The sequence below is a fragment of the Hipposideros armiger genome, unplaced genomic scaffold (genome assembly GCF_001890085.2).
Source record: "Hipposideros armiger isolate ML-2016 unplaced genomic scaffold, ASM189008v1 scaffold_1032, whole genome shotgun sequence".
NCBI classification, from domain to species: domain Eukaryota; kingdom Metazoa; phylum Chordata; class Mammalia; order Chiroptera; family Hipposideridae; genus Hipposideros; species Hipposideros armiger.
Genome location: NW_017732382.1, coordinates 257,091 through 269,564, shown reverse-complemented (window position 1 = coordinate 269,564; position 12,474 = coordinate 257,091). Strand labels below are relative to the sequence as shown.

The following is a 12,474-nucleotide window of genomic DNA, read 5'->3' as shown; positions in this document are numbered from 1 at the left end:
ACTGGACAGATACATGCAAAAAAAATGAAACTGAACCATCTTCTTACTCCAAATACAAAAATAAACTCAAAATGGATTAAAGACTTAAAAATGTAAGACCCCAAACCATAAAACTCCTAGAAGAAAACATAGGCAGTAAACTCTCTGACACTGCTCTTAGTGATATTTTTTCTGCTTTATCTCCTCAGGCAAGGGAAACAAAACAAAAAGTAAACAAATGGACTACATCAAAATAAAGTTTTTGCATACCAAAGGAAACCTTCAATAAAATGAAAAGACATCCTACTGAATGTGAGAAGATATTCGCCAGTGATATATCTGATAAGGGGTTAATATCCAAAATGTATTAAAAAAGGAAAATCTCATACAACAACTCAACACCAAAAAAAAAATCCAATTAAAAAATGGGCAGAGGATCTGAATAGATATTTCTCCAAAGAAGACATACACATGACCAATAGACATATGAAAAGATGCTCAATGTCACTAATCATCAGAGAAATACAAATTAAAACCACAATGAGATACTACCTCACTCCGGTCAGAATGGCTGTCATTAATAAATCAATAAACAAGTGTTGGTGAGGACGTGGAGAAAAGGGAACCCTCGTGAACTGTTGGTGGGATTGCAGCTTGGTGCAGCCACTACGGAAAACAGTTTGGAGTTTCCTCAAAAATTAAAAATAGAACTACCTTATGACCCAGCAATTCCACTTTTGAGTATTTGAAGAAACCTAAAACACTAATTCAAAAAGATACATGCACCCTTATATTCATTGCAGCACTATTTACAATAGTCAAGATACGGAAGCAACCTGGGTGTCTATCAATAGACGACTGGATAAAGAAGAGGTGGTACATATATACAATGGAATATTACTCTGCCATAGAAAAGAATGAAATCTTACCATTTATGACAACATGGATGGACCTAGAGGACATTATGCTAAGTAAAATCTGCCAGAGAAAGACAAATATTTGATGATCTCACTTATGTGTGGAATCTAAAGAACAAAGTATCAATAAATGAACAAACAATAGAAACAGAATCATAGATACAGAGAACAAACTGATGGTTGCCAGAGGGGAGTGGGACTGGGGAGTTGGGTGAAAAAGATGAAGGGATTAAGAAATACATAAAGGTAGTTACAAAATAGTCACGGGGATGTAGAGTACAGCAGAGAGAATATAGTCAGTAATGTTGTAAAAATTATGTATAGTGCTGGGGTGTACTAGACTAATTGGGTGAATCACTGCATAAATTATATAAATGTCTAACCACTATGCTGTACATCTGAATCTAATATAAAATAATATTGAATGCCAACTGTAACTGAAAAAAATAAATAATTAAAAAAAGAAAACCAAGTCCACCGAAATATGAAAAATATATGGATGGTTCAATATGAACTTAAAAAAAGATAAAGAAAAGATAAGTAACACAACTTCTGGGGATGGTATAAATATAGGGGTAGGGAAGGGCTAGTTAAGACCTAATTTGGTGGAACCACCATTTATGGAGTTATCTGCATGGCCTAGCACCTTTTGAGTATTTTTCTTTGGGCTGCCCAGAGCCCTCCCAATGCACCCGGCCTTTAGTTAGCATCTGGAAGCACTGCACATGCAAGCATTCTACACAGCAGTGTGCCTTCCTCTTTCTCAGATTGATGGGATGCACTCTGGGAATGAGAGGATGAAAGGCAGGCAGAGAGCCAGTGCTTTGGTCACTCTGAAGGTTGACTCTTCCAGAGCTCAGTGCAGTTAGTTCCAGGTGGCCCCAGTAAGATGGGCAGAGCCTGCCTGCCCAGCTCCCACACCTGGAGCCTTAGAAGCTTACAATTTCTGCTCTTTTTCTTTCTGCTAAAGATGATCTGTAGATCCTGCTCTTTTCCCTTTAGCCCCTCCCTTTTGTAACTTTCGCCTCTGGTGTTAGGGCTCTGGGCAAAATAGAATGAGACATTTTCCTATGAAGTCAATTTATTTGGAGAGGGATGACACAGTAACTAAAAGCAAGTTCCATTGAGGATAGGGGCTTCTCATTGATCAGGGAAATGAGTTCCTCCACCAAAATAGGATAGACTCTCTTCATCTGGTCACTAGTCTGGGATTTGTGGGTGATGAGAAACGCCCTGTACCTGACATGCCATAATGAGGGCACCTAAAAATAAGAACAAGCTTTTGGAAGTAGTTGTCTGAAAGGAAACTAGTCTTGGTGTCTCCAGTAGAGAGAGTTCTTATGGAAATAACATTATTTTGATCAGCATGTGTATTAGTCAAAGCTCAGTTGCCCATAACAGAAATCATTCTAATTATTTTAACAGGATATATCAGAAAAACCACAGGATATGGATTTTAACATAGAGAATAAGGTGCTTGCAAAATCATTGGAAAGGCTGAAGGAGCAACCTGTAGGCTCAGTTGCCAGGAATGACCACTAGAACAACGCCAACTGTCCCACCAGGAAGACAGCTACCTCTGCCATAGCCAGGAAGCTGGGGAGTCAGGAAGTTTCTTTGCTGACGGCGGGGTTCAGGATCACACCACCTTAGGCACAATACTGGGACCAGGAATCTGCCCCCACAGCCATTGGATTTCAGAACATACTCCTGTAACTGTGCTCCTGAGGTCAGAAAGCTGCCTTCACATCTATTGTTCCATGCCGTCTAGCTCCACAGCAGCAGAATGGAGGTCTGTCATATCGCCACCTCTCTCCCCACTTGACAAAATTGTCCAAGATGACTCTCACATGAGTATACCTGATTAGCAGAACCTAAATTACATCCATTTCCTGTTTTCAAGGGAGTAAGAAAATAGAGCTTTTAGCTCTCTAGCCTCTGTCATCTAGGAAGGTGCGCTAGAGAGGGGTTAGAATTGTTGTTCGGCAAGCCAATCTATGGAGCTCATGACCAGTCATTCCCTGGCCAGAAAAAAGCCCTCATTTCTGTCCTTGACACTCTGAGACTGGCCTTTCATGATATGAAACAGGCCCAATTAGATAAAAGCTTCAGTTCTGAAAGCAAAATAGTAGTAATATAATGTCATTGGGCTGAGGAACATTATGCTGAGTACAGCCTACATTGACGTAAATGATACAATCAAAACATAACAAGGCTAGATCTATAAAGTGAATATTACTGCCTGGAAAAGAAACTAAATTTGAAGAGTTATTTTTGAGAAAAAAATGTATTTTAAAGTTGTGACATCCAGCAACATTACATATTTTTTTAAAGATACAAATATATTCAAGACAAATTTTAAATATATTAGAGTGTTTGTGGTGGAGAGAGGGTCTGAACGAGAGTAGGAATTTGGGGTAAAAGAGAAAAATCATAGAATTAAAAAGAATAGTCTGTACTGACATGATAAAACTGTTCCTTAATCTTTGTGGTATGAATAGTTCAACTCCTGATTTTGTAACATTTAAAAAGGATACATAAAAATTACCAAAAGTGTTAACCAGTGATTGGAAGCATGCATTTTAAATGAATTTGCAACTGAAAACTTCATGAGAACACTGACAAACAGAGCAGGAATAATTGACTTAAATGAATTAGATTTAAAATATAAAATTGTAACCTACAAAATGGGAGAAAATATTTGCAATCCATATATCAGATAAGGGAGTAATGTCCAAAAAATATGAAGAACTCATACAATTCAACAACAACAACACCAAAAAAAACAAAAGTGGGCAGAGGCACTAAATAGGCATTTTTCCAAATAAGACATCTAAATGGCCAATCAGTACATGAAAGTGGGCTCAACATCACTAATTATCACAGAAATGCAAATCAAAACCACAGTGTCACCTCACACTGTTAGAATGGCCATTATCAAAAAGACAAGAGATAACAAGTGTTGATGAGGACTTGGAGAAAGGGGCATTCTTGTACACTTTTGGTGGGACTGCAAATTGGTGCAGCCACTGTGGAAAACTGTATGCAGGTTCCTTAAGAAATTAAAAATAGAAGTACCATGTGACCCAGCAATTCCACTTCTGGGTATATACCCAAAGGAAATGAAAACAGGATTTTGATGAGGTATTTGCTCTCCCATGTTCATTGCAGCACTGTTCACAATAGCCAAGATATGAAAACAACCTAAGTGTCCATCGATGAATGAATGAAAAAAGGTAGATGTGATATATTTGTATGAATATTATTCAGCCACGAGAAAGAAGGAAATCCTGCCATTTGCAAAAACATAGGTGGAGCTTAAGGTCATTATGCTAAGTGAGATAAGTCAGACAGAGAAAGACAAATACTGTATGATGTCACTTATCTGTGGACTCTAACAAAGTTGAACTTACAAAAGCAGAGAGTAAAATGGGGGATACCAGGGGTTGGAGTGGGGGTGGAGAGTGGGGGAACTGGAAAGATGTTAAAGGATATGAGCTTGCAACTAGTAGATAAATAAGTCTTGGAGATCTAATGCATAGTATAGTGATTATAGATAAAAATACTGTATTATAAACACCAAACTTGCTAAGAGACTAGATTTTATTCCCATCACAAAAAAGCAATGATGACTATGTGATGTGATGGAGGTGTTAACTAACTCTACAATGGCAATCATATTACAATATATAAATATATGAAATCAGTATGTACACCTTTAACTTACACAATGTTATATGTCAGTTATATCTCAATTTAAAAATAACAAAAATAAAATATAAAAATTAAAAGAAACCACTCCTAAAATTCTGAAATACATGCAAATTTATAATTTTTAAAAAGCTTAGAAAATGCCACACAAGGTTTAAAAATTATTCAAATGTCCAATGGAAAGCCTAGAAATGTTCACATCCTTAATTCTGATAGAACAATTATGGTATCAAAATAATATTAGCACCTGATAAAAATTGTGGATGAAAAGCTTATTGAATATAAAAGCAAAATCACTGAAACATTTTAAATGTATGTTTAAGAATTCACAAAGTGAAAAAGTGGCTAGAGGGCCAGCCGAGTGGCTCAGTTGGTTAAGAGTTGGCTTAAGAGCACGAGCTCTGAGCAACAGGGCCACCGGTTCGATTCCCACATGGGCCAGTGATGCTGCACCCAAGCTGAGCTGTCACTGAGCTGCCAACAGGTGGCATGATGACTCAGCTGGTGTAACAACAAAACTGCCTGTTCGATGGTGGGCTACGCCTACCCGCAACTAAGATTGAACACAGCACCTTGAGCTTAGTGGCCACCAGCTGCCGACAGGAAGCCAGATGGCGCCCTCCCCAACGAAGAATGAAGAACAACAACTTGGCTGGTCCCCTTCCTCAATTCCCCAACATTGTTCCCCTCCCCCAATTCCCCAATAAAATCTCTTTAAAAAGTGGCTAGAACAGTAACACAGCCAATAGTTACAAAAGCATAAGCTGCTGTTGGGAGATACTCGTTTTTAGTCCATTGTCAAACTAAAGAAGTTTACGAAAACTTCAAAAAACCAGACAGAATAAAATTACTTACCTGAAAATGGAATTGAAATAAAAACAAAAATGTAAAAAGAACCACAAAAAGGAAACAACTCCACAAAAACCTAAAACACATCTACTTGACTCATAAAAATCACTGAAAAGAGAATGCAAAGACATTCGAATTTACTTAAAGATCCTAGTTGTTGATTAGAAACATTTCCTTTTAAACCAATTTAAAATTTTATAATTTTGCCCAAATTGTACAATGCCACCTCCTAAAATTTCTTCTTTCCCAAGTTCCTCTGTATTCTATTCAAACTAAGTCCCCTGCACAATTAGGCAGCCGCTGAGTCGGCCAGGAGGCATTCATGTGGCACTTACAAATTGAAACAGATCACACAACGATTAGGTTCTCACTTCTGCCTATGAAAAGATTAGGTTCTCACTTCACATCATGAGACAGCTTTGCCAAACCAAAGGTCTCAGGTCGGCTCTTCCCATCATAAAATAGACTTTGCCCACAGCAAGGACCAAGAGAGACCCCCAACAGTTCCCAAACAGACCTAGCCCTCACAACCTCCCCCACCCACCCCCCGCACCCTCCACTCCTCAGTAGCATTCTCTCTCCTTGAATGGAACCAGAAGGTTCTTCCAGGGCTTGTGGCAGTGCCAGATCATACTCTTGTGATGGGAAGAAAACCCTACTTTCTTCCCCTCCCAGATGGCTGCTGCAGTTGTGTGATGATGGTCACTCATGGCCTTTTTCCTGGCTCCTGGAGGTGACTCAGACATTATTTTGTTTGTTGTGAATGTCTTCCATGTACAGGCCCAAAGCTGGAGTTCTTGGGTGGGGTGTTGATGGGAAAAAGTGAGATTCCTGGTCTGGGGGTTGGAGCAGATAGAAGAGGACAAGTGCCTCATGTTGTGGGGAGCAGAAGTCAGGGCTCTGGTCTGAAATGGAGCTGCATCATGGTGAGGTGAAAGTTGTCTGGGGTGAGCTGCCTCATTTCAGGAGTGGCCAATATGTGGGTCCTGATGGAGGCATGAGCATCCTCAAGGTGAAAAGGACAGAGGTGAATGCATGGTCAGAGCTGTGCTGTCAGGGGCAAAGCTATTCACCCAGTTCTGGCCAGGGACTATTCCCAGATACTGTATTTCATCAAATCTAAGATGCCATTGAATGTAAAATGTACCATTATTTTATGTATAACCACACTAAGAAAGTAAAAAGACTGCCAATTAAGCCATGCCACAGTGTTTTCATCGCACTTACAATTTTTAATTTTTACTTAATTGAAAGAGTTGTTTCAGTCTTATATAGACATAGTGCTTTTCATATATCGCTGTTATGAGTACAGAAAAAATATAAGCACTATAAATTGCTTAAAGTATTTCTAAAACCTCTTCACATTTATAACCCGACTATTTTGAATCACTTCAGCTCTGAGTTGGAATTCACATTTTTCCACATGATATTATCCGCTGTGCCATCAAGATTGTTGGGGATGCAGCATATTTTAGAAGAGTGACTGACTACTGTCCAGGATAGTTTCTTCCAAGCTACAAGTTTTGACATGGGCCTTCTTGCTTGGCTTGTGTAAAGCAATCCTGTTGAACTATCCTGTTATCTCAATAACAAAATGTAACAGAGTTTCAGCTATTTGTAGGTATCTTCCTTACTTTGAACTCAAAATACACTTGGCTGTTGCTCTGCATAAAAAATGTGGAATTGCAACAATTCCTCCATATTTCAGGTATCTATTGCTTCATAACAAACCGCAGCTACACAGATCACCACTTCTAGCCTGAGGGATGTCATTCCTCTGTAGGCCAATATGCTTCTGAGCATTGACCTTTGCTCCAAAGCTCTTTCTTTGTAACTTTTGAAATAATTATAGACTCACAAGAAGTTGCCGAAATAGTACAGAGAGGTCCCACATGCTCATCACCTCAATGATGTCATCTTACATAATTTATAGTGCATTGTCAAAACCTGGAACTCAATTGGCACAATACAATTAACTAGACTACGGATCTTAACTCAGATTTTACCCATTTTCACATGCACTTGTTTATTTTGTATGCTTGTGGATCATTCAATGACATTTAATCACATGTATATATTTGTATAACCAGCACCATGATCAAGATACAAAAGTGTTCTGTCACCACAAAGATCTTCCTCATGCTACCTCTTTATAGTCACAGTTTTTATTGGGGCAACTACCTTCACCTTTCTCCTCAATTCTTGTTTTTTTTGTTTTGCTTTGTTTTTTTCTGGCTGTAGATGTTAAACAGAACCTTTGTTAGCTGCCTGTCTGTTTTGCCTCCTAAGTATGCCACAATGCCCTACACAGCAAACCCCCTTGGTTCCTCCTCTGACTGAAAGTATTGCCAGTCATTATGGTGACTGCAACCTCTTGGCTTCTGGCAGTAAACTGCTCTATTACTTTAAGGCTCCGTGATCCCCGTGGACATTAATAAGCCCAATTCTGTGACCACCTCTCCTACCCTTAGCCCTAGCCAGCAGGTGAGAGCCACCACTGAATTTCTTAGTAATGCTGGTGCCCTTCTCACCAGTACATTCCTGATGGCTTTGGTGAATAATGAGTTTCCTTGGCCCCCATGGAACATAATCTGGTAGTATTTTTGACCTCACATGATATAGCCATTCCAACATGTCCAATTCCTTCAGCTTCTTTATTCCTTCCTCTACCATCCTCCAGGCAATGCAGACATTTCTACTTCACTCAGCATAAACCTATGCCTGCTTCAGGCTTCTAAGAGCCATCCTAGCAGTGAGTTTGCTCAATCCCCGGGGTGCCGGCCAGGATGTTAAATCCACCTCCCAAGAAAGTACCCTCAAATTGATAAATTCTTGCTTCTTCAATGTTAGGTCCTAGCTGTCTTGAACAAGTACCTCAAAATCCAATCCCAGCGATACTCATCTGGCTCATGCCACTGTGCATTACCTACTTCTTGTAGCTCCTTCAGTATGTAATTTATTTCCTTCCTTATCAGGCCCAGCATATCTCCAGTTTGGTTATGCTAGGATTTAACTGAGGTTATTAGCCTGGCAGCCAGGAAAAAAGATTAGGGCAGCCCCTGAAAGGGAAACCATTTGTTTTGTGGGGTGAAGCCTCACTGGCATCTTCCAGCATGAGAGAAGTGGTGGCTCTTACTAGGAAAGGGTGGGCTACCTCTGCAATTTCTGTGAGTCCAGGGGGAATTTACAAAGCCAACATCTTAGGGGTATCCATCCAAATGTCGCAATTCTATTTTTCAGGTCCCAGGTTTTTCCAACCAGGGCTCTGACTTTAGTGTGACAGACTTGCCTGGGATGAGTGTTTAATCATCTTGTGAGGCTCTTACTATCAAATCCTGAGCCTGCTTTTCTGATGTGTCTGCTCTTCTGCTGAAGAAAAAAAGGGCATCTTTATAAGCTATATATCAACAAGATCCCCTGGCTCTTATTGTATTATAATTACAATTGCTTGTTAGCAGCCTTCCATCTCATTATCCCTTTGTAGGGCATAAATACAAGTTAATAATAACCAGCCAACTTTTCTGACCTATCTTTCAAATGCCAGAATCATCATACCTGCAAGTGTGTTCCCTTCTACTGGACATTTTCCCAGGTCACTAATGGTGAAATCTTCAGCATTTGGGTCACCACCTTGTGAAAAGGAATATCTGTTCCCATCTAACAACTCAGGATGCCATCCTCTTTGCCCAACAGGTGAAGAGTGATACAGCCCCCAAACTCCATCTGATCATCTGCTTTCTTGAATCCCATGAACAGTTCAATTTATGTCTATTCAGAACCTCTAAAAAGCAGATGCCAAGATGGGATTAGATATCCAAGAAATTTATTGGGAGAAATGCCTGTGGATTATGAACAGGAAGACGCAGAAGCAGGCAAGGAGAGACTTCAGACTACAATCCAGGTCTGACACCTGTGAAAGGAGAAGGGGTAGGGAGGAGGATTGGCTGGGAAGAGTTCTGGTCAAAAGTCCTAGTTTGAGCCAGGCAGATGGGTGAGAGCAGGGGTCGGCAAACTGCGGCCTGCGAGCCACATGCGGCTCTTTGGGTATGTACATGTGGCTCTGAAGTGAAATTGAAAATGAAAATAAAACTATCATAGTTTCATTTATAAAATTTTAAAATAATTTAAAATTTTTCCTTATTTGTGGCTGGCCGAGTGGCGCATTGGTTAGGAGTTGGCTTGGGACGCCAGCTCTGAGCAGCAGGGCCCCGGTTCAGATCCCACATGAGGGCCAGTGAGGCTGGAACCCTCTACAGCTAAGATGGTGAACAACAGCTTGACCTGGAGCTGGGCTGCCGTGAGTCGCCAGCGATGGCATTGGCTGCTGTGGGGCTGGCCGGCAGTGGGTGTGAGCTTTCATGAGCTGCCATGAGCGGCCGTGAGCAGCCGTCCAATGGCTGGCGAGTGACTGCCTCACCCAGGAAGAGCACAATGATAATACCAACTTGGGCCAGTGAAGCGACGTCCTCCACAACTAGACTGCAGAACAAAAGGACAGCAACTTGTCTGTTTCCCTATTTCCCAATGCTGTTCCCCTCCCCCAATTCCCCAATAAAAAATCTTTAAAATTTTTTTTTCTTATTTGTAAAAATATATTTATGGCTCTCATATAATTTTTAAATTGTTGTGAGGGACAGGATTGGCTCTTCCGTCTCAAAAGTTTGCCGACCTCTGGGTTAGAGGAATCTTGTGCCCCACAAGAATGGGTCAACACTAGTACTTGCACCATGCTCAGTTAGTGGCAATTGGTAGCCTAGGGGAAGCATGGTCTTGGCACAAACATGGCAGTGGACCAAGTCAGGTAGAAGCTGGAGCGATTTCTCAGCTATGTTTCCTATAGCAGATCTCAGTGGTAAATTTTTATGGGCACTAGAGGTGGCATTCTAGAAGTAAGCCTTGCATCTGTCTCTGGTTTTGACCTCCTGTGGAAAGGGTTGAGGGCTTCTGCCCAGGCCTTTTTTAAGTGCAATGCTTGGACACATCAGGGCTGATTTATCCTCTTATTCTCCTTATATACACCCAGTATGAGCTTGCATATTATCAAGAAAAGATCCCTCATCCTCCATCCCTTACTCAAGTTTGGGGAAAGAAATGGAACCTGACAACGTGCCATGACCAATTCTCAATCAATTCTCAGGATTTCTCTTTGGCTTGAGTAGAGTCTGGGTCTGGATCTTAGACTCTATCATATAGCTGGTTGATTTAAAATTTAAAACCCTAAACTAACTGTTGTAACTCTTTGCCAAATTGTGTTTCACTTCTGACTCCTACTCTTGGACCCCCAATGTGTTAAGACCTCCACACAAAATTGTCAGTCAGGCCTTAATATGTATGTTTTTTGCTTCCTCAGGCTTGCCAACCTAAAGGGAAGGGCTTTAGCCCAATTAGACCCTATGACATTGCAGCCCCTAGACAGCTCAACCTTTAGACCTGCTTCTTCCTCTCTACAATGTCCAGAGGTTGTTAGACATGTGTGACTGCCCATTCATATCTGTGAGGTTTGCTATTTTCCACATCATTTCTTAGTTGGAAATACCCTCCCCCTCCCTTGTTTTAGCAGCAAAATCTCTTAATTAGAAGGTTTCCAGTTGTGGATCATCCTCCTTCATAGTTGGAATGACCTCAATTCAACAAGAGTAGCTGTGAACTACCACTGAGAAGAATCAACCTTGAGCAGTGTTTTGCAATATTTACCTAAAGTTATGCCCCAACTTGTGGTCTCCTGAAAAAATTCTTAGAGTGGCTGGTTTGGGACCATTGTGAGGAACATTTTAGGCAAGTAGAAAACCAGTCCTCCCTTGCATTATTTACTTCTTTCCACCATCCAATGTGTGTGACAGCATCATGGTTTTAGGTATACTAAAAAGTTTGTCATCTTAGATCCTATCAGGTTTAATTCTGTCTCCCCAAAACATGCTGAAGGCTTAATTCCCAGTACCTGTGAAGGTGACCTTATTTGGAAATAGGATCTTTGCAGATGTAATCAAGTTAGGACGAGGTCATCAGGGTGGGCTCTTAATCCACTATGACTGCTCTCCTTTTAAGAAGAGGCGAAGAGACACAGAGACAGAGACAAATAGGGAAAATACTATGTGACAACAGAGGCAGAGATTGGAGTGATGTGTCTACAAGCCCAGGAATGCCAAGGATTGCTGGCAACACCAGAAGCTAAGAGAAAGGCATGGGGCAGATTGTCCCCTAGAGCCCTCAGAGAGAACATGGCACTGCTGACATCTTGATTTTAAACATCTAGCCTCCAGAAATAAGAGAGAATAAATATCTGTTGTTTAAAACCACCCAGTTTGTGGTAATTTATTGTGGCAGTCCTAGGAGGTTAATATGGATCCCTATATTGACTTTGGTTGATTATGGCAGGAGTTTCCAGAAATATAAAAGGGAAACTTGGGATCTACCCATCAGAGAGGGGTGTGTGCAGTGCTTTGGTGTTCCTGGCCCTCCTCCAAGTTGTACTGGCCAGGAGCAAAAGTGCAGAGAAGAGGACCCAGCTCAGGTCTCTGGTTCTGAAATCTTAATAATTAAGAGTCTTGCTGCACACTTTGGCCAAGGCATCCAATGTTCCCAATTCTTATTTCTCCACTCACTTTTATACTTTGGGCTCCTAGAAATGAAAATAGTAATACTAATAGATAATATGTAGAAGAGCTATTGCTTGTTATGTGTGCTTTTATATTTGTGAAGTCACCACTCACTATAATGCTAAAATGGAGTCATTGTTATTACTATATCCATGTTTACAGATGAAGAAATTAAAACACAGAGATGTTAAATAACCTTCCAAAGTTCTTATAGCTAGGAAATGGCAGAGATAGGATTCTAACAGTGGCAATATTAGCTCCTGAGTCTGTGCACTTAACTGTTATGCCAGACTGCCTTCTTCTCTAACAGGAAGAATAGCAGAAGTGGTGCCAAACAGAGTTCATCAAATACTGGATATACCGCTAGTCCAACAACCTACTGTCAGAAATAAATAGCCTGACTTTGTTACCATGGCATCTGG

The 12,474-nt window shown here is 40.6% G+C and overlaps 1 pseudogene; it reads left to right on the top strand.

Annotated features, from left to right (window-relative positions):
- LOC109376027 (translationally-controlled tumor protein pseudogene) overlaps nucleotides 1–10,884 on the top strand; it is a 62,956-nt pseudogene extending 52,072 nt beyond the window's left edge.
- Nucleotides 10,885–12,474: the final 1,590 nt, after the last annotated feature.